Raw genomic sequence first — 20,461 nt, 5'->3', positions numbered from 1 at the left:
GAACCTCTCTTCAGGATGAGAACAGAAATCATGCTCCGGCAGCACGGCAGCAGCGGGAGGCCCCATTAGTTAAAATGGTGCTTCAGGTTAAGAACAGTTTCAGGTTAAGAACGGACCTCCAGAACGAATTAAGTACTTAACCTGAGCTACCACTGTATTTTAAATTGCCCCCCCTTTCCCCCCTATTTTGTTTTTACTGTGATTTTATTGGTGTTGGCCGTCCTGAGCCCGGCTCTGGCCGGGAGGGCGGGGTATAAATAAAATTTATTATCATCATCATCATTATCATTATACAAGAAAGGACTTATTTCTGCAGTGCACAGTTAGACGGTGGAACTCACTCCCACAGGAGGCCGTGCTGGCCCCCAACTTGGTTGGCTTCAAAAGAGGATTTGAAGAATTAATAGTGGAGGAGAAGCCTATTGAAGACTACTAGGCAGGGTGGCTCTGCTGTGTCTCCATGGTGGGGGGAAACAAGGCTTCTGAAAAGTACTTGCTGGGAATTGCAGGAGGGGAGAGTAACTCATGTGCTCAGATCCTGCTTCTGGGTTTCCCACAGGCATCTGGTTGGCTTCTGTGTGCCACTGGCCTGATCCTGCAGCAGGTTCCTCTTACGTTCTTAAGATAATTCTGGGCTGCATCAATAGGAGTATAGCATCTAGATCAAGGGAAGTAATAGTGCCACTGTATTCTGCTCTGGTCAGACCTCACCTGGAGTACTGTGTCCAGTTCTGGGCACCACAGTTCAAGAAGGACACTGACAAACTGGAACGTGTCCAGAGGAGGGCAACCAAAATGGTCAAAGGCCTGGAAACGATGCCTTATGAAGAACGGCTAAGGGAGCTGGGCATGTTTAGCCTGGAGAAGAGGAGGTGAAGGGGTGATATGATAGCCATGTTCAAATATATAAAAGGATGTCACATAGAGGAGGGAGAAAGGTTGTTTTCTGCTGCTCCAGAGAAGCGGACACGGAGCAATGGTTCCAAACTACAAGAAAGAAGATTCCACCTAAACATTAGGAAGAACTTCCTGACAGTAAGAGCTGTTCGACAGTGGAATTTGCTGCCAAGGAGTGTGGTGGAGTCTCCTTCTTTGGAGGTCTTTAAGCAGAGGCTTGACAACCATATGTCAGGAGTGCACTGATGGTGTTTCCTGCTTGGCAGGGGGTTGGACTCCATGGCCCTTGTGGTCTCTTCCAACTCTAGGATTCTATGATTCTATAATGCACTGTGGGGAGAAAGTGCTGTTTCACAACACTTAGAGCTCAAGGAAATTGCTTCTTGGGTGACCACAGATTGGCAGAAGGAAATATCTCTGCATACATTGAATTATTTCCTTATGAAACACATGAAGAGCAGGTGTGGCGATGGCCCCAGGGGATTAAGGTGGCTTTGGGGAGGATTAGACAAATTGCTATTCACTACGGCAGCTAAAAGGGACTTGCATCTGCAAAAGGAGCAGAGGTCCTTATTTTCCAAGGACAGTCCCAGATTTTTCAGAAGCTGTCCTGGTTCCTGATTTGATCCAGGAACGTCCTGCTTTTCCTTAGGACATCCCTATTTTCATTGGAGAAAGGTTGGAGAGTGTGGTAGGACCCCCCTGTTTTAATCAGAGTGTCTGATGTGAATGTGGCGCCATTGAAATGAATGGACCAAAATTAGCAATGCCGATTTACTTCAGTAGGTCTACTCTGAGAATAACGTAGCTGGAGATAACTCTGGCATACCCTCCAACATTTCTCTGGCGAAAATAGGGACATCCTATTTCATAACCTTCAGCATTTCTCTGATGAAAATAGAGATGTCCTCCAATGACAATAGGGACGTCCTTTGCCATCCCCTCCAACATTTCTCCAATGAAAATAGGGACATCCTAAGGAAAAGTAGGACATTCTGAGTTGGAAGAGACCCTAAGGGTCATCTACTCCAACCCACTTTCATTGCAGGAATTAGAGTTGTTCGTAAGGTGATTAATAAATAAATGATAATGTCTCTCCCCCCCCATGCTCAAGAGCATCATTTTTGTTTAACATCTAGCTTACGGAAGTGCTTCTTTGAGAGGTTCTTTCCCCCCCCCACCCCCGTCCCTATTACAGTAAAATATTGCTGTTGCCTGATCTTTTATTCCCCTTCTCTTCCCTCCCCCTCCCCTTTCTATGAAGATCACCCACTCTGGAATCCCACAGCTAATTCTCCCCTGGTCTCCTCGCTGGCCCAAATAGGACTAATTTAGCCAGCTAGCCCTGGGGATCATCTAATGTTTATTGGATGGATTTTCCCCCTAAACTGATTTTTGAATTCTGAATTTATTGTTATTCACGTTTTAAATTTTAAATTTTAAAGTTATTTAAATTTACCGTATTTTTTGCTCTATAAGATGCACCAGACCACAAGACGCATCTAGTTTTTGGAGGAGGAAAACAAGAAAAAAAATATTCTGAATCTCAGAACCCAGAACAGCAAGAGGGATCACTGCGCAGTGAAAGCAGCAATCCCTCTTGCTGTTCTGGCTTCTGGGATAGCTGCGCAGCCTGCATTCGCTCCATAAGACGCACACACATTTCCCCTTACTTTTAGGAGGGAAAAAGTGAGTCTTATAGAGCAAAAAATACGGTAATTAAGTTTGTTGTTAGCCGCCCTGAGCCCGGTTTTCTGAACCAGGAAGGGCGGGGTATAAATAATAATAATAATAATAATAATAATAATAATAATAATAATAATAATTCTGAGAAGATGCCACCTTGCCCAGGTCTACCTCAATTCCCATGATTAGATGCCATCTCCTGCTGGACTCATCTGGTAACTGCAGCCTGCTGAGAACAGGTGTAGCACCACAATCACTTGGGATCTTAAGTCTTCCACTTCACAGCAACCGAGGAATCCCCAAATACTTCATGCTCTCGTCACTGCTATACGCCCTCTAAATACCAAACCTGGGTGTTCCCATGACAATCATTCTGGCAGCGAATTGGGGCCAACTACAGGCAAAGTCACAGGTTTTTTTGCATCGTCACCGTCAGCCTTCTGATGCCCAGGGTGGGTGTTTCCACAACAAACATTTTGGCAGCAAAGCAACAGAACTGGTTATTTGGGCATCGCCTAGGGGCTTCTCAGCCACACAAAATTACATTAGTTTTTAAAAATAAATTCAGTGAAACAGAGAATACAGCACAAAGCAATACATAGCGTAACAACAGCAGATCCGAAGCAGCTCAGAAAACCGGCCACAATGTGTGGATTAAAAGAAAATAATTGAAGGTCTGAATGTGCTCAGCATTCCATGGGAAAGCTTAGGTAATAGCACGGATTTGGACTGGGGGGGGGGAAGCATGCCATGGAATTTTAAAACTCACCCCCCCCCCCTTGCATTATAAAAAGTTGGTGGAGAGGGTGCAGAAAAATAGAATTGCCCTTCTCTCTCCCCCAAACAAACCACATCCACACACCCTTTCCATATAAACAAAGCACTCAGGTTTGCAAGTGATTGATCACCTTTAAACCTGACCACTTTTAGCACAATGTAGGCTCCAAGACTTTGGCCACCTCATGAGAAGAGAAGACTCCCTGGAAAAGACCCTGATGCTGGGAAAGATGGAGGGCACAAGGAGAAGGGGACGACAGAGGACGAGATGGTGGGACAGTGTTCTCGAAGCTACCAGCATGAGCTTGACCAAACTGCGGGAGGCAGTGGAAGACAGGAGTGTCTGGCGTGCTCTGGTCCAGGGGGTCACAAAGAGTCGGACACGACTAAACGACTAAACAACAAATACATCAAAGGAAGCTTTCTAGGGGGAGATTGGGGGGGGGCTGCCTTTCTCCTTACCCTCTTCCTGAAACTTCTCCCAACTCTGCGATTCCCCTAAAATGCTCCTGTTTCGAGCTTGCTGGACCTGTTAAATCAAAGAATTATAGAACTGCAGAGTGGGGGGTATAGGGGAATTTATAAAAAAAACTCTAATATAATATTTCTAATTGTGTTGCATTTATATATAGCAAAGGGAAGTCTGTAGCAATTAGGTATATTTTAATCTAGTCAGTTATGTAATAGGCTTATGTTACAAAACGAATATGGATTTTGAATTTGATGTCTGTAATTCTTTTCTCTCTGGTTCTTAATAGTTGTGGGATGTAAAACTGCAGTCAAGTACAACATGCCTACAGTAGACCTGTGGCTTGAAAAGGGTGTGTTGTGTTGTACTAGCATGGAGGAGCCCACAGCCTCATGTTCTGATCCATGTGTCTTCTCCATTTTGTATGTTGCTGTGTGTTTGGAGAAGTGACTGCTTAGTCATACAGTGGTGCCCCGCAAGACGAATGCCTCGCTAAACGAAAAACCCGCAAGACGAAAGGGTTTTCCGATTTTTAGCGGCTTCGCAAGACGAATTTCCCTATGGGCTTGCCTCGCAAAACGAAAGCCCATAGGGAAATCTCCGGGGACAGCGGGGAACCCTCCTCCCCCCGCAAGCCCCGGGAAGAGAGGAGAAGCTGCGCGCCTTCCCCTCTGTTCCCGGACCTGTCCTGAAGGCTTGCGGTGGGAGGTCCGGGAACAGAGGAGAAGGCGCGCAGCTTCTCCTCTCTTCCCGGGGCTTGCGGTGGGAGGAGGGTTTTTCCTCCCCACCGCCAACATTCAGAAGGCTGTTCTGAAGGCTGGCGGTGGGAAGAAAAGCCCTTCTCCCGCCTCCAGCCTTCAGAAGAGTTCCCCGCAGGGCTCCCCAAGCTGTGAATGTCTGCCGCGCGCGAGGGGCGCTCTGCTTAAGAGCGCCCCTCGTGCGGGGCAGCAGGCTGCTATCCGCAGCTTGGAGAGCCCTGTGGGGAAGTCCGGCAGGGCTCCCCAAGCTGCAGATGTCTGCCCCACCCGAGGGGCGCTCTGCTTAAGAGCGCCCCTCGTGCGGGGCAGCAGGCTGCTATCCGCAGCTTGGAGAGCCCTGTGGGGAAGTCCGGCAGGGCTCCCCAAGCTGCAGATGTCTGCCCCACCCGAGGGGCGCTCTGCTTAAGAGCGCCCCTCGTGCGGGCAGCAGGCTGCTATCCGCAGCTTGGAGAGCCCTGTGGGGAAGTCCGGCAGGGCTCCCCAAGCTGCAGATGTCTGCCCCACCCGAGGGGCGCTCTGCTTAAGAGCGCCCCTCGTGCGGGGCAGCAGGCTGCTATCCGCAGCTTGGAGAGCCCTGTGGGGAAGTCCGGCAGGGCTCCCCAAGCTGCAGATGTCTGCCCCGGGCGAGGGGCGCTCTGCTTCAGAGCGTCCCTCGCACCCGGCAGCAGGCTGCTATTCGCAGCCTAGGCAGCCCTGCAGGAACTCTTCTGAAGGCTGGCGGCGGGAGAAGGGCTTTTCTTCCCACCGCCAGCCTTCAGAAGGCTGTTCTGAAGCCTGGCGGTGGGGAGAAAAGTCCTCCCCCCCACCACCAGCCTTCAGAAGAGGTCCGGGGAAAGACTGTCCCCGGACCTGGTCTGAAGGCGGTCTCCCTAGGAACGCATTAATTGATTTTCAATGCATTCCTATGGGAAACCGTGCTTCGCAAGACGAAAAACTCGCAAGAAGAAAAAACTTGCGGAACGAATTAATTTCGTCTTGCGAGGCACCACTGTAGTCACTTCTTTATGGAATAGTTCTAGTTGTTATGTAACCTAAGCCTGCCTTCAAGGACATGTCTGTGAACCTGAATGAATCTGTGAGTAAACTATTTTTATATTAAGTTTAATCAGATTCTTGTGCTTATTCTTTTTAAGAGGGAAAGGCAAGGGATTTTACGAGGAAGGAATCTTTAATAGTAAGACTCAGACGACTCAGCAACAAGCTGATCCCTGCGTAATCTAAAAAGAGGGATGTTTGGAACTCTGCTAGAATACGGAACTTGCTAGCGCAAGTTTGGAAGGATAGCATTAAATAATATATCCTCTCCTGCCTCCCTGATCATCCTCACAATTGCCAGGCTAGTAACACTTGTAAAATTGCTGGGATAACCAAGGAACAAGCTGATTTAAACTGATTTAAATCTGTTTTTTCCTCCTGCCCAGGAAGCTGTCGCATGGCTGGCTCTACGCTGTAGCACTCTGGGCTGCCGGGCAAGTTTCTTCCTCGCTACCCTTTGCCTCATTACACTTTTAAACGAAGCGTGCAAGTCTTAAACGAACCCTTCAGGGACTCGGAGCAGGACAAAGAGCCCAAATTAAATTTCAACACAAATCGGCTTTCCACTCGCCAGATGCTGGAGCGCAGGAGCAATCTGAGATTCACAGTAGGAATTTCATTTTGTTCCCTACTGAAAAAAGGGAATGTTTCTTCTTAAGATCAGGGGCGGAGAATCTGTGCCTCTCTGGATGTTGCTGGACTCTGACTCCTAGCAGCCTCAGCTAGCATGGCCGTTGTCCGGGGCATCATAGAATCATAGAATCATTGAGTTGGAAGAGACCACAAGGGCCATCGAGTCCAACCCCCTGCCAAGCAGGAAACACCATCAGAGCACTCCTGACATATGGTTGTCAAGCCTCTGCTTAAAGACCTCCAAAGAAGGAGACTCCACCACACTCCTTGGCAGCAAATTCCACTGTCGAACAGCTCTAACTGTCAGGAAGTTCTTCCTAATGTTTAGGTGGAATCTTCTTTCTTGTAGAGAAAGTTGGAGTCCAATCTTTAAGTATTATTATAGATTGGAAGGGATCCCCCATAACCCTATAAATTAATGAATTCTAGGATTGTGAATAATAATAATAATAATAATAATAATAATAATAATAATAATAATAATAATAGTAATAATAGTAATAATAGTTATTATTATTATTATTATTATTATTATTATTATTATTAATACCCCACCCATCTGGCTGGGTTTCCCCACCAACCCTGGGCAGCTCCCAACAGAATTAAAGGCACAATAAAACATCAAAAATTAAAAACTTCCCTGAACAGGGCTGCCTCCAGATGTCTTCTAAAAGTCAGATAGTTCTTTATTTCCTTGACACCTGGAGGGAGGGCGTTCCACAGGGCGGGCGCTACCACCGAGAAGGCCCTCTGCCTGGTTCCCTGTAACCTCACTTCTCGCAGGGAGGGAACCGCCAGAAGGCCCTCGGAGCTGGACCTCAGTGTCCGGGCTGAACGATGGGGGTGGAGACGCTTCTTCAGGGATACTGGACCGAGGCTGTTTAGGGCTTTCAAGGTCAGCACCAACACTTTGAATTGTGCTCAGAAACGTACTGGGAGCCAATGCAGATCTCTCAGGACCGGTGTTATGTGGTCCCGGCAGCCACTCCCAGTCACCAGTCTAGCTGCCACATTCTGGACTAGTTGTAATTTCTGGGTCACCTTCAAAGGTAGCCCCACATAGAGCGCATGGCAGTAGTCCAAGCAGGAGATAACCAGAGCATGCGCCACTCTGACAAGGCAGTCTGCAGGCAGGGAGGGTCTCATCCTGCGTACCAGATGGAGCTGGCAGACAGCTGCCCTGGACACAGAATTGACCTGTGCCTCCATGGACAGCTGTGAGTCCAGAATGACTCCCAGGCTGCGCACCTGGTCCTTCAGAGGCACAGTTACCCCATTCAGGACCAGGGAGTCCCCCACACCTGCCCGCCTCCTGTCTGTCATGTGACAAAGACACCTGAGAGCCGAAGCAGCAAAGCATGCTGGGAAGTGCTGGGACTGCACAATCATTTGGGCTTAGTCAAGTTATCCAGGCCTAACTGCTAACTGCTAAGTCTTTCTGAGTCATGTGACTTGGCAGCCACTTTCACTTTGTGCGACTCTGTTAGACGTCACTGAGAATCTGTCTGTTTTCAGGTGTGAACAGAGTCAGTACGTCATCTCAGTCAAACTGTTTGGAACCATGTTGCTTAGGAAGAAGTTTATTTTAACTCAGTAAACTTTTATGCTTTAAAACTCTGCATTATTAGTTTACGCTGCGTGTCACTGTCCCCCCAAAACAGTACAGTGGTACCTCGGGTTACATATGCTTCAGGTTACATACTCTGCTAACCCAGAAATATTACCTCGGGTTCAGAACTTTGCTTCAGGATTAGAACAGAAATTGAGCTCCGGCGGCATGGCAGTAGCAGGAGGCCCCATTAGCTAAAGTGGTGCTTCAGGTTAAGAACAGTTTCAGGTTAAGAACGGACCTCCAGAACGAATTAAGTTCTTAACCTGAGGTACCACCGTACTACTACTATTACAGTGGTACCTCGGGTTACATATACTTCAGGTTACATACGCTTCAGGTTACATACACTTCAGGTTACAGACTCCGCTAACCCAGAAATAGTACCTCGGGTTCAGAACTTTGCTTCAGGATGAGGACAGAAATCGCACGGCAGCGCCGGGAGGCCCCATTAGCTAAAGTGGTGCTTCAGGTTAAGAACAGTTTCAGGTTAAGAACGGACCTCTGGAACGAATTAAGTACTTAACCCGAGGTACCACTGTACTTCTGTCTCGTCAGGATTCAACCTCAATCTGTCAGCCGCCATATTTGGGGTGGGAAGGGAGAAATATAAGTTGCAGAGAGATTCCTGGGTAGCCGGGCCAAGCGAGGGCCATTAAGGGAATAATAGTGGGCCGCTGAGGGTTGTTGCCAATGCAAGAAAACTCCCCCCATCTGCCCTGGGGTGTGGACAGACAGAGGGGTTTGAAGGGTGATGGGGAGTGTTTTTGGGCAAGGGTTCTGGGAAGGAGGAGGAGGAGGAGAAAATGAGAGGCATCCATCTTTTGGGGTTCAGTCTGCCTCTGGAAATGACTATGCCGCAAGATCTGGACTCCCTCCATGCAGACTGAAGGTATAAATAGGTGAGTAAACCATATTTCTTAAAGCCAAGACAGTCTCCGCCGCGTCTTCTATTCTCCAAAGGGACACAGACCCTGTGTGGGTGCCTGGGACCCCAAGGGCCCTTGCCGCTGCTCGGCAGAGAGGGGTGCAGACACCGAAGTTTTGTAACAGCCTCAAACAGGTACTTCCTAACAAGGACCGTGAACCTGTGAAATTTCTAGACCTCTGTGAAATTCCGTACACACTGACGGCACTACGTTTACAAGCAAGCAAATGTAAAACCAGTTGTGGACATTGTGCATCTTGATTTCACTAAGGCTTTTGACAAAGTCCCCCATGATATTCTCACGAGGAAAAAGATGTTGAAATACACATTTATTAAGAAACCAGAAGCATTTTTACTCGGCATTGTAAGAGATGATATTAATAGGGGCCACTAGGGGGCGCATCGGAAGATGGCTGACAGTAACATCTCTCCAACCCACACGAGGTAATTTGGAGGCTATGATGGGAGTAATTAGCCTCCCTATCCCCCCCCCCAGGATGGTGGGGGGGACTGCCCTTGCCTGCTGTGCCCTATACCACCCCCGAATTTGTGGGGATGGGGGCACTAGGCACAAAGCCCTCCTGTGGGATTCTGGTGTTCCTGGACGCCATCCCTGATCCGCGCCACTAGCTGCAAGAACTTCAAAAGAAACAATTTGGATGAAGGAATGCACATATCTCAAGGAAGGAGGGGGAGTAAAGACTGCTAACAGAAGAGATCTCTGATAAAACAAGACGAGTCAGAGGAACAAGAGAAATCATGAGAAGATACGCCAAGACTCAGTATGGCAAATGACTGATGGGGGAGGTGGGGAAAAACTTTCCTTTCTTTCCTTATGTGATTAAACAAGAATCCCCTCCCCTCACGAGTCAGAAATGTCGTTTTAAGGACTTAAGCTGTGGATTTAAGGCTGTGTGGAGATAAACTTTCGAACCAAAGCATGTTTTAAGAAGAACGTGGAATGTATAAGAGCTTTGGAATGAAGCAGTTAAAAATGCCGTCGCCATATTGGGAAGTTCTGCTGGAGGACTTAAGTCTGAGAGGAGAAATAGAGAAATAGAGCTGTTTTTATATTGTGGGTGAAACTCCTCAGAGGGACTTAAGAGCGACAGTTTTGCGAGATTAATGATGGAAAGAGCGATGTTATCTATGAAGGCGATGATATATGGAAACCATCTCGATTTGAGGATTGGAAGAACGGAAAAATTCACACAGGATTATTATTGGTGTTTATCGGCTTAAGGAGACTATCAGAAGAGATCATAAAGAAAAAAGAGAAAATATATGAAACTTATAAAATTCGGCTTTGTAATTCGGAATTTATGTGATGTGATTTAATTTGATTTGATTGGCCGGTTAATAAAAATTATTTTTTTAAAAAAAGAGATATTAATAGACAGGATTGTAAGTTGTTTTTACATGCAATGACAGCAGCAAGAATATTATTGGCACAAAAATGGAAGGAAGAAGAATTACCGACGAAAGAAGAATGGAGGATGAAATTGATTGGCTATGCAGAATTAGATAAATTAACAGGAAGGATTCGAAACCTGCGGGACCAGAGATTCATAGAAGACTGGGGTAAATATACAAACTATTTGAAAAGTAATAGTAATGAACAGATTACACTAGTAGGATTGCAAGAAGTTTTGTAAGGATGATTATTCAAAATATTGCAAGAAAGACTATGAGGAGAACTATTAGTTAATGATAATGAAGAATAATAGAGAAATTAAGAAATGCAGAATAAGTGATAAAGAATGAAAAATCATCAGAGGTGTCTAAAATATTGTATAAGATAAGAAGTTAGGTTATATGATTGTGGGAAATGATATGTTAAAAAAACCCAATGAAAATGTATATATGAAAAAAGATATTATCATGAGGAAGTTGGTAAAATGTGGGTTTAACGAGGTAACTGTTAGATGGATTTGTAGCTGGTTGAGTAACTGATGCCAGAGAGTACTCATTAATTGTTCCTCGTCATACTGGGGAAAAGTGACAAGTGGGGTGCCCTTTATAAATGAATTGGATGAAGGAATTGAGGAAATACTCATCAAAACTGCAGGTGACACCAAACTGGGAGGGGTAGCTAATGTCACAGAAGACAGAATCAGGATTCAAGATGACCTCAACAGATTGGAGAACTGGGCTCAAGCTAACAAAATGAATAGGGACAAATGTACGGTTCTGCACTTAGTCAGGAAGAACCAGATGCACAAATACAGGATGGGGGACTCCTGGCTTACTAGTAGTACATGTGAAAAAGATCTAGGGGCCTTGGTGGACCACAAGCTGAACATGAGTCAACAGGGTGATGCAGCAGCAAAAAAAGCTAATGCTATTCTAGAATGCGTCATAGCGTCATAGAATAATAGAACTGTGGAGATGGAACGGACCCTTAGGGTCATCTAGTACAACACCCGGCAATTCAGGAATATACAGTTGTCCCATATGGGGCTCAGACCTGCAACCTTGACATTATCAGCACCATGCTCTAACCAACTCTAGGCAGTATAGTGTCAATATCAAGGGAAGTAATAGTCCCACTCTATTCTGCCTTGGTCAGACCACACCTGGAATTCTGTGTCCAATTCTGGGCACCACAATTTAAGAAGGATGTTCTTAAATGCTGGAAGGGGTGCAGAGGAGGGAAACCAAGATGACCAAGGGTCTGGAAACCAAGCCTTACGAGGAACGGCTGAAGGAGCTGGGGATGTTTAGCCTGAGAAAGAGGAGACTGAGAGGAGATAGCAGAGCCACCTTCAAGTTTCCTGCTTGGCAGGGGGTTGGACTCAATGGCCCTTGTGGTCTCTTCCAACTCTATGATTCTATGATTCTATGAAATATCTCAAGGGCTGCCACACGGAAGAGGAAGCCAGCTTGTTTTCTCCTGCTCTGGAGGGTAGGACTCGAACCCATGGCTTCAAGTTACAAGAAAGGAGATTCCGACTAAACATTCGGAAAAACTTTCTGACAGTGACAGCTGTTTGGCAGGAGGTGGTGGACTCTCCTTCCTTTGTGGTTTTTAAACAGAGGTTGAAATGGAAAACATCTGTCGGGAGTGCTTTACCCTTGAGGTCCCTTTTAACTCTAGGATTCTATTAAAGCAAACACATCACTGTGGAGCCAAATTCCCACATATGAACATTTTGGGGTGCTAAAGAATCTGTGGATCTTGCAATGTTTCCCAAGAAACACCCTCAACCAGGTTGCCTTTAACACATTTCATTTCCTTTCCCTGCCCCTGGTTACATGACCCAGCCAATAAGGCAGGGGTTAGCAAACTTTTTCAGCAGGGGGCCGGTCCACTGTTCCTCAGACCTTGTGGGGGGCCGGACTGGTTTTTTGGCGGGGGGACAAACAAATTCCTATGCCCCACAAATAACCCAGAGGTGCATTTTAAATTAAAGGACACATTCTACTCATGTAAAAACACACTGATTCCCAGACCGTCCGTGGGCGGGATTTAGAAGGTGATTGGGCCGGATCTGGGCCTTAGTTTGCCTACCCATACAATAAGGTATCATGGAAGCAGCATAGTGTTGCCACAGAGCTGTGTGGCTTGTCAGATTAGGCTTTGTGATGATCCTGCGTCCCCCTGGTCCTCCTTCAAGGAGACTTCAGGCCTGACCATCCCTTCCTCATTCCACCCCTTTCTCATTTTCAGAATTCCACCATGCAATTCCTGCAAATCCCAGTGGGAACTAAATATGTGGGCCACAATATGTTGTAATTATCCTTTATCTCCAAGCTATAATCCTTAGTGTATATATATATATATATATATATAAAGAAAATCCAAACCTACCCGGAATCTCTACTGTAGCTGATGCAACTGTTGTCCTCGCAGAGGGAGACGTCGCAGTCAGGAGGGAGATGGTTGTCTCTTCAAATGAGATCCCCTTCGTTCTCTCTGGGACAGAGCTTGGGACCTTTTTGGCTGAGGTGACCTCTGTGGCTAATGGTGTAGTAGACAGCAAAGGAGTCATCTTTGCAGAGACCATTGCTGTAGTTGTGGGAGATGTGGGTGTCTTGGTGGTAGTCCTCACAGTCTGGATAATTGGAGATGCCTCCAGCCCAGTGGATGTAGCAGCGCTTGTACTCTTGGTTGCTGATGCCAGGCGAGAAGACGTCTCTTCGGTGGGTATTTCCTCTATACGCTGAGAGGGAGCGAAGACAGAAGAAGATGACTCAGCTCCACTTGACGTTGCCACTCTCCTCTCCACGGGAAATGTAGTCTGGTGAGCAGTGGTGGTCCCTTCAGCTGATCTGGACACCGTACTGAAGAGGGAAATGTGCGTCATTTCAGTTGATGCTAACTTAGAACTCTCTGTGGGAGATAAAGCAGCGAAGAGAGAAGAAGATGTATTGGCTATGGTTGACATGAGTGCTGTACTCTCAACGGTGGATCTTTTAGAAAGGAGAGAAGTTGGCACCTCTGTACTATCAATGGAAGGGTTAGAAGATGCCTCTTCCTGTGACTGTGCTTTGTCAGTGTCTGCGGAAGGCCCAGTGGAATGCTGAGGAATCGATGTCTTCACTTCTGTTGGTGTGTCAGGGTGAAACGCTGAAGTCATGGGAGAAATGGTTGAGGCTGTCTCTGAAGTTAGCTGCTTCCCCTCAGATGGTGTCACTTCAGTCATTAAAGAGGTAGTTGGGCCAGTAGAATGAAGATAACTGGATGTCTTCACTCCTGTTGCTGCTGATACTACCTCAGTGCTTGGAGACAGGCTTGAGAGAGACGGTGAAGGTGAATAAGCCCCTACAGCTGATGCTATCCCTGTCTTCTGAATCTGAGTGGTTGTAGTCAAAAGAGAAGCAACAGACTCTTCTGGTGATGAGGATGGAGCCTTCACAGTGGAAGATGTAGTCAAAAGGGTAGTGGTTGACTTTTCTGCCAAATCTGTTTTCTCCAGTGGGACAATAGTGATTCTACCTGTACTTGTTGGTGATGGGGCACTTTCTTCAGCTGAGGTCCCCTCTCCGCTCTTGGTGGATGTACCTGGAGTAGGCTGAGAAATCGTTGTTTCAGCTGCTGTCTTTCCCGTTTCGATAACTGAAGTTTTTGGAGGTGGGCTTGATGTCTCCTCTCTGCTCTCTGTAGGGGTTCTGCTACTTGTTGGTGATGGGTCACTTTCTTCAACTGAGGTCCCCTCTCCGCTCTTGGTGGATGTACCTGGAGTAGGCTGAGAAATCGTTGTATCACCTGCCGTCTTTCCCGTTCCGATAAGTGAAGTTATTGGAGGTGGGCTTGATGTCTCCTCTCTGCTCTTTGTAGGGATTCCACTACTTATTGGTGATGAGGCACTTTCTTCAGCTGATGTCCCCTCTCTGCTCTTGGTGGATGTACCTGGAGTAGGCTGAGAAATCGTTCTTTCAGCTGCCGTCTTTCCCGTTTCGATAACTGAAATTGTTGGAGGTGGGCTTGAGGTCTCCTCTCTGCTCTCTGTAGGGGTTCCGCTACTTGTTGGTGATGGGGCACTTTCTTCAGCTGAGGTCCCCTCTCCGCTCATCGTGGATGTACCTGGAGTAGGCTGAGAAATCGTTTTTTCAGCTGCCGTCAGTCCCGTTTGGATAACTGAAATTGCTGGAGGTGGGCTTGACGTCTCCTCTCTGCTCTCTGTAGGGGTTCCGCCACTTGTTGGTGATGGGGCACTTTCTTCAGCTGAGGTCCCCTCTCCAGTTATGGTGGATGTACCTGGAGTAGACTGAGAAATCGTTTTTTCAGCTGCCGTCTTTCGCGTTTCGATAACTGAAGTTATTGGAGGTGGGCTTGACGTCCCCTCTCTGCTCTCTGTAGGGGTCACGCTACTTGTTGGTGATAGGTCACTTTCTTCAGCTGAGGTCCCCTCCCCACTCGTGGTGGATGTACCTGGAGTAGACTGAGAAATCGTTGTTTCAGCTGCCGTCTTTCCCGTTTTGATAACTGAAGTTGTTGGAGGTGGGATTGACGTCTCCTCTCTGCTCCCTGTAGGGGTTCCACTACTTGTTGGTGATAGGTCACTTTCTTCAGCTGAGGTCCCCTCTCCGCTCTTGGTGGATGTACCTGGAGTAGACTGAGAAATCCTTGTTTCAGCTGCCGTCTTTCCCGTTTGGATAACTAAAGTTGTTGGAGGTGGGCTTGACGTCTCCTCTCTGCTCTCTGTAGGGGTTCCGCTACTTGTTGGTGATGGGGCACTTTCTTCAGCGGAGGTCCCCTCTCCGCTCTTGGTGGATGTACCTGGAGTAGGCTGAGAAATCGTCTTTTCAGCTGCCGTCTTTCCCGTTTGGATAAATGAAATTGTTGGAGGTGGGCTTGACGTCTCCACTCTGCTCTCTCTAGGGGGTCCGCTACTTGTTAGTGATGGGGCACTTTCTTCAGCTGAGGTGCCCTCTCCGCTCTTGGTGGATGTACTTGGAGTAGGCTGAGATATCGTTGTTTCAGCTGCCGTCTTTCCCGTTTCGATAACTGATGTTGTTGGAGGTGGGCTTGACGTTTCTTCTCTGCTCTCTGTAGGGGTTTCGCTACTTGTTGGTGATGGGACACTTTCTTCAGCTGAGGTCCCCTCTCCGCTCATGGTGGATGTACCTGGAGTAGACTGAGAAATACTTGTTTCAGCTCCCGTCTTTCCCGTTTCGATAACTGAAGTTTTTGGAAGTGGGCTTGACGTCTCCTCTCTGCTCTTTGTAGGGATTCCACTGCTTGTTGGTGATGGGGCACTTTCTTCAGCTGAGGTCCCCTCTCCGCTCATGGTGGATGTTCTTGGAGTAGGCTGAGAAATAGTTGTATCAGCTGCCGTCTGTCCCGTTTCGATAACTGAAGTTGTTGGAGGTGAGCTTGAGGTCTCCTCTCTGCTCTCTGTAGGGGTTCCACTACTTGTTGGTGATAGTTCAATTTCTTCAGCTGAGGTCCCCTCTCCGCTCTTGGTAGATGTACCTGGAGTAGGCTGAGAAATCGTTGTTTCAGCTGCCGTCTTTTCCATTTCGATAACTGAAGTTGTTGGAGGTGGGCTTGAGGTCTCCTCTCTGCTCTCTGTAGGGGTTCCGCTACTTGTTGGTGATAGGTCACTTACTTCAGCTGAGGTCCCCACTCCGCTCTTGATGGATGTACCTGGAGTAGATTGAGAAATCGTCTTTTCAGCTGCCGTCTTTCCCGTTTGGATAAATGAAATTGTTGGAGGTGGGCTTGACGTCTCCTCTCTGCTCTCTGTAGGGGTTCCGCTACTTGTTGGTGATGGGGCACTTTCTTCAGCTGAGGTCCCCTCTCCGCTCATGATGGATGTACTTGGAGTAAGCTGAGATATCGTTGTTTCAGCTGCCGTCTTTCCCGTTTCGATAACTGAAGTTGTTGGTGGTGGGCTTGACATTTCCTCTCTGCTCTCTGTAGGGGTTTCGCTACTTGTTGGTGATGGGAAACTTTCTTCAGCTGAGGTCCCCTCTCCACTCATGGTGGATGTAGCTGGAGTAGATTCAGCTGCCGTCTTTCCCGTTTGGATAAATGAAATTGTTGGAGGTGGGCTTGAGGTCTCCTCTCTGCTGTCAGTAGTGGTTCCGCTACTTGTTGGTGATGGGACACTTTCTTCAGCTGAGGTCCCCTCTCCGCTCATGGTGGATGTACCGGGAGTAGGCTGAGAAATCGTTCTTTCAGCTGCTGTCTTTCCCGTTTCAATAACTGAAGTTGTTGGAGGTGGGATTGACGTCTCCTCTCTGCCCTCTGTAGGGGTTCCGCTACTTGTTGGTGATGGGGCACTTTCTTCAGCTGAGGTACCCTCTCCGCTCTTGGTGGATGTACCTGGAGTAAGCAGAGAAATTGTTGTTTCAGCTGCCGTCTTTCCCGTTTCGATAACTGAAGTTGTTGGAGGTGGGCTTGATGTTTCCTCTCTGCTCTGTATAGGGGCTCCGCTACTTGTTGGTGATGGGGCACTTTCTTCAGTTGAGGTCCCCTCTATGCTCTTGGGCGATGTACCTGGAATAGGCTGAGAAATCGTTGTTTCAGCTGCCGTCTTTCCGGTTTCGATAACTGAAGTTATTGGAGGTGAGCTTGACGTCTCCTCTCTGCTCTCTGTAGGGGTTCCGCTACTTGTTGGTGATAGGTCACTTTCTTCAGATGAGGTCCCCTCTCCGCTCATCGTGGATGTACCGGGAGTAGGCTGAGAAATCGTTGTTTCAGCTGCCGTCTTTCCCGTTTGGATAACTGAAGTTGTTGGAGGTGGGCTAGACGTCTCCTCTCTGCTCTCTGTAGGGGTTCCGCTACTTGTTGGTGATAGGTCACTTTCTTCAGCTGAGGTCCCCACTCCACTCTTGATAGATGTACCTGGAGTAGATTGAGAAATCGTCTTTTCAGCTGCCGTCTTTCCCGTTTGGATAAATGAAATTGTTGGAGGTGGGCTTGACGTCTCCTCTCTGCTCTCTGTAGGGGTTCCGCTACTTGTTGGTGATAGGTCACTTTCTTCAGCTGAGGTCCCCTCCCCACTCTTGGTGGATGTACCTGGAGTAGGCTGAGAAATCGTTCTTTCAGCTGCCGTCTTTCCCGTTTTGATAACTGAAGTTGTTCGAGGTGGGATTGACGTCTCCTCTCTGCTCTCTGTAGGGGTTCCGCTACTTGTTGGTGATGGGGCACATTCGTCAGCTGAGGTCCCCTCTCCGCTCTTGGTGGATGTACCTGGAGTAGGCTGAGAAATCGTTGTATTACCTGCCGTCTTTCCCGTTTCGATAACTGACGTTGTTGGAAGTGGGCTTGACGTCTCCTCTCTGCTTTCTGTAGGGGTTCTGCTACTTGTTGTTGATGGGGCACTTTCTTCAGCTGAGGTCCCCTCTCCGCTCTTGGTGGATGTACCTGGAGTTGGCTGTGAAATCGTTGTTTCAGCTGCCGTCTTTCCCGTTTCGATAACTGAAGTTTTTGGAAGTGGGCTTGAAGTCTCCTCTCTGCTTTCTGTAGGGGTTCCGCTACTTGTTGCTGATGGGGCACTTTCTTCAGTTGAAGTTCCCTCTCCGCTCATGGTGGATTTACCTGGAGTAGACTGAGAAATCCTTGTTTCAGCTCCCGTCTTTCCCGTTTCGATAACTGAAGTTTTTGGAAGTGGGCTTGACGTCTCCTCTCTGCTTTCTGTAGGGGTTCTGCTACTTGTTGGTGATGGGGCACTTTCTTCAGCTGAGGTCCCCTCTATGCTCTTGGGTGATGTACATGGAGTAGGCTGAGAAATCGTTGTTGCAGCTCCCGTCTTTCCCGTTTCGATAACTGAAGTTTTTGGAAGTGGGCTTGACGTCTCCTCTCTGCTTTCTGTAGGGGTTCCGCTACTTGTTGGTGATGGGGCACTTTCTTCAGCTGAGGTTCCCTCTATGCTCTTGGGCGATGTACCTGGAGCAGACTGAGAAATCCTTGTTTCAGCTCCCGTCTTTCCCGTTTCGATAACTGTAGTTTTTGGAAGTGGGCTTGACGTCTCCTCTCTGCTTTCTGTAGGGGTTCCACTACTTGTTGGTGATGGGGCACTTTCTTCAGCTGAGGTCCCCTCTATGCTCTTGGGCGATGTACTTGGAGTAGGCTGAGAAATCGTTGTTTCAGCTGCCGTCTTTGGCGTTTCGGTAACTGAAGTTGTTGGAGGGGGGCTTGATGTCTCCTCTCTGCTCTCTGTAGGGGTTCCACTGCTTGTTGGTGATGGGGCACTTTCTTCAGCTGAGGTCCCCTCTATGCTCTTGGGCGATGTACTTGGAGTAGGCTGAGAAATCGTCGTATCACCTGCCGTCTTTCCCATTTCGATAACTGAAGTTGTTGGAGGTGGACTTGATGTCTCCTCTCTGCTCTCTGTAGTGGTTCCGCTACTTGTTGGTGATGGGGCACTTTCTTCAGCTGAGGTCCCCTCTCCGCTCTTGGTGGATGTACCTGGAGTTGGCTGTGAAATCGTTGTTTCAGCTGCCGTCCTTCCCGTTTCGATAACTGAAGTTTTTGGAAGTGGGCTTGACGTCTCCTCTCTGCTTTCTGTAGGGGTTCCGCTACTTGTTTCTGATGGGACACTTTCTTCAGCTGAGGTCCCCTCTCCACTCTTGGTGGATGTACCTGGAGTAGGCTGAGAAATCGTCTTTTCAGCTGCCGTCTTTGCCGTTTCGATAACTGAAGTTGTTATAGGTGGACTTGACGTCTCCTCTCTGCTCTCTGTAGTGGTTCCGCTGCTTGTTGGTGATGGGGCACTTTCTTCAGCTGAGGTACCCTCTCCGCTCTTGGTGGATGTACTTGGAGTAGGCTGAGAAATTGTTGTTTCAGCTGCCGTCTTTCCCGTTTCGATAACTGAAGTTTTTGGAAGTGGGCTTGACGTCTCCTCTCTGCTTTCTGTAGGGGTTCCGCTACTTGTTGCTGATGGGACAATTTCTTCAGCTGAGGTCCCCTCTCCACTCTTGGTGGATGTACCTGGAGTAGGCTGAGAAATCGTCTTTTCAGCTGCCGTCTTTGCCGTTTCGATAACTGAAGTTGTTGTAGGTGGGCTTGACGTCTCCTCTCTGCTCTCTGTAGTGGTTCCGCTACTTGTTGGTGATGGGGCACTTTCTTCAGCTGAGGTCCCCTCTCCGCTCTTGGTGGATATACTTGGAGTAGGCTGAGAAATCGTTGTTTCAGCTGCCGTCTTTCCCGTTTGGAAAACTGAAGTTGTTGGAGGTGGGCTTGACATCTCCTCTCTGCTCTCTGTAGGGGTTCCGCTACTTGTTGGTGATGGGGCACTTTCTTCAGCTGAGGTCCCCTCTATGCTCTTGGGCGATGTACCTGGAGTAGACTGAGAAATCCTTGTTTCAGCTCCCGTCTTTCCCGTTTCGATAACTGTAGTTTTTGGAAGTGGGCTTGACGTCTCCTCTCTGCTTTCTGTAGGGGTTCCGCTACTTGTTGGTGATGGGGCACTTTCTTCAGCTGAGGTCCCCTCTAGGCTCTTGGGCGATGTACTTGGAGTAGGCTGAGAAATCGTTGTTTCAGCTGCCGTCTTTGGCGTTTCGGTAACTGAAGTTGTTGGAGGGGGGCTTGATATCTCCTCTCTGCTCTCTGTAGGGGTTCCACTGCTTGTTGGTGATGGGGCACTTTCTTCAGCTGAGGTCCCCTCTATGCTCTTGGGCGATGTACTTGGAGTAGGCTGAGAAATCGTCTTTTCAGCTGCCGTCTTTGCCGTTTCGATAACTGAAGTTGTTGGAGGTGGACTTGACGTCTCCTCTCTGCTCTCTGTAGGGGTTCCGCTACTTGTTGGTGATGGGGCACTTTCTTCAGCTGAGGTCCCCTCTCCGCTCTTGGTGGATGTACTTGGAGTAGGCTGAGAAATCGTTGTTTCAGCTGCCGTCTTTCCCGTTTCGATAACTGAAGTTTTTGGAAGTGGGCTTGACGTCTCCTCTCTGCTTTCTGTAGGGGTTCCGCTACTTGTTCGTGATGGGACACTTTCTTCAGCTGAGGTCCCCTCTATGCTCTTGGGCAATGTACCTGGAGTAGGCTGAGAAATCGTTGTTTCAGCTGCCGTCTTTGGCGTTTCGGTAACTGAAGTTGTTGGAGGTGGGCTTGACGTCTCCTCTCTGCTCTCTGTAGGGGTTCCACTGCTTGTTGGTGATGGGGCACCTTCTTCAGCTGAGGTCCCCTCTCCGCTCATGGTGGATGTACCTGGAGTAGACTGAGAAATCACTGTTTGAGCTGCCGTCTTTCCCGTTTGGATAAATGAAATTGTTGG

General features: G+C 48.1%; 1 protein-coding gene across 1 annotated transcript in view; it reads left to right on the top strand.

Moving 5' to 3' along the window:
* The first annotated feature begins 8,702 nt into the window (after positions 1-8,702).
* Positions 8,703-20,461, top strand: part of LOC309333035 (uncharacterized protein) — an 89,464-nt gene continuing 77,705 nt past the window's right edge. The window contains exon 1 of the mRNA XM_081846481.1: positions 8,703-8,766. The gene's annotated coding sequence lies outside the window, so the exon portion shown is untranslated. The remainder of the gene's footprint in view (positions 8,767-20,461) is intronic.

Source organism: Podarcis erhardii (assembly GCF_964252035.2).
Source record: "Podarcis erhardii genome assembly, chromosome: 18".
NCBI classification, from domain to species: domain Eukaryota; kingdom Metazoa; phylum Chordata; class Lepidosauria; order Squamata; family Lacertidae; genus Podarcis; species Podarcis erhardii.
This window is presented reverse-complemented; position numbering and strand designations above follow the sequence as displayed.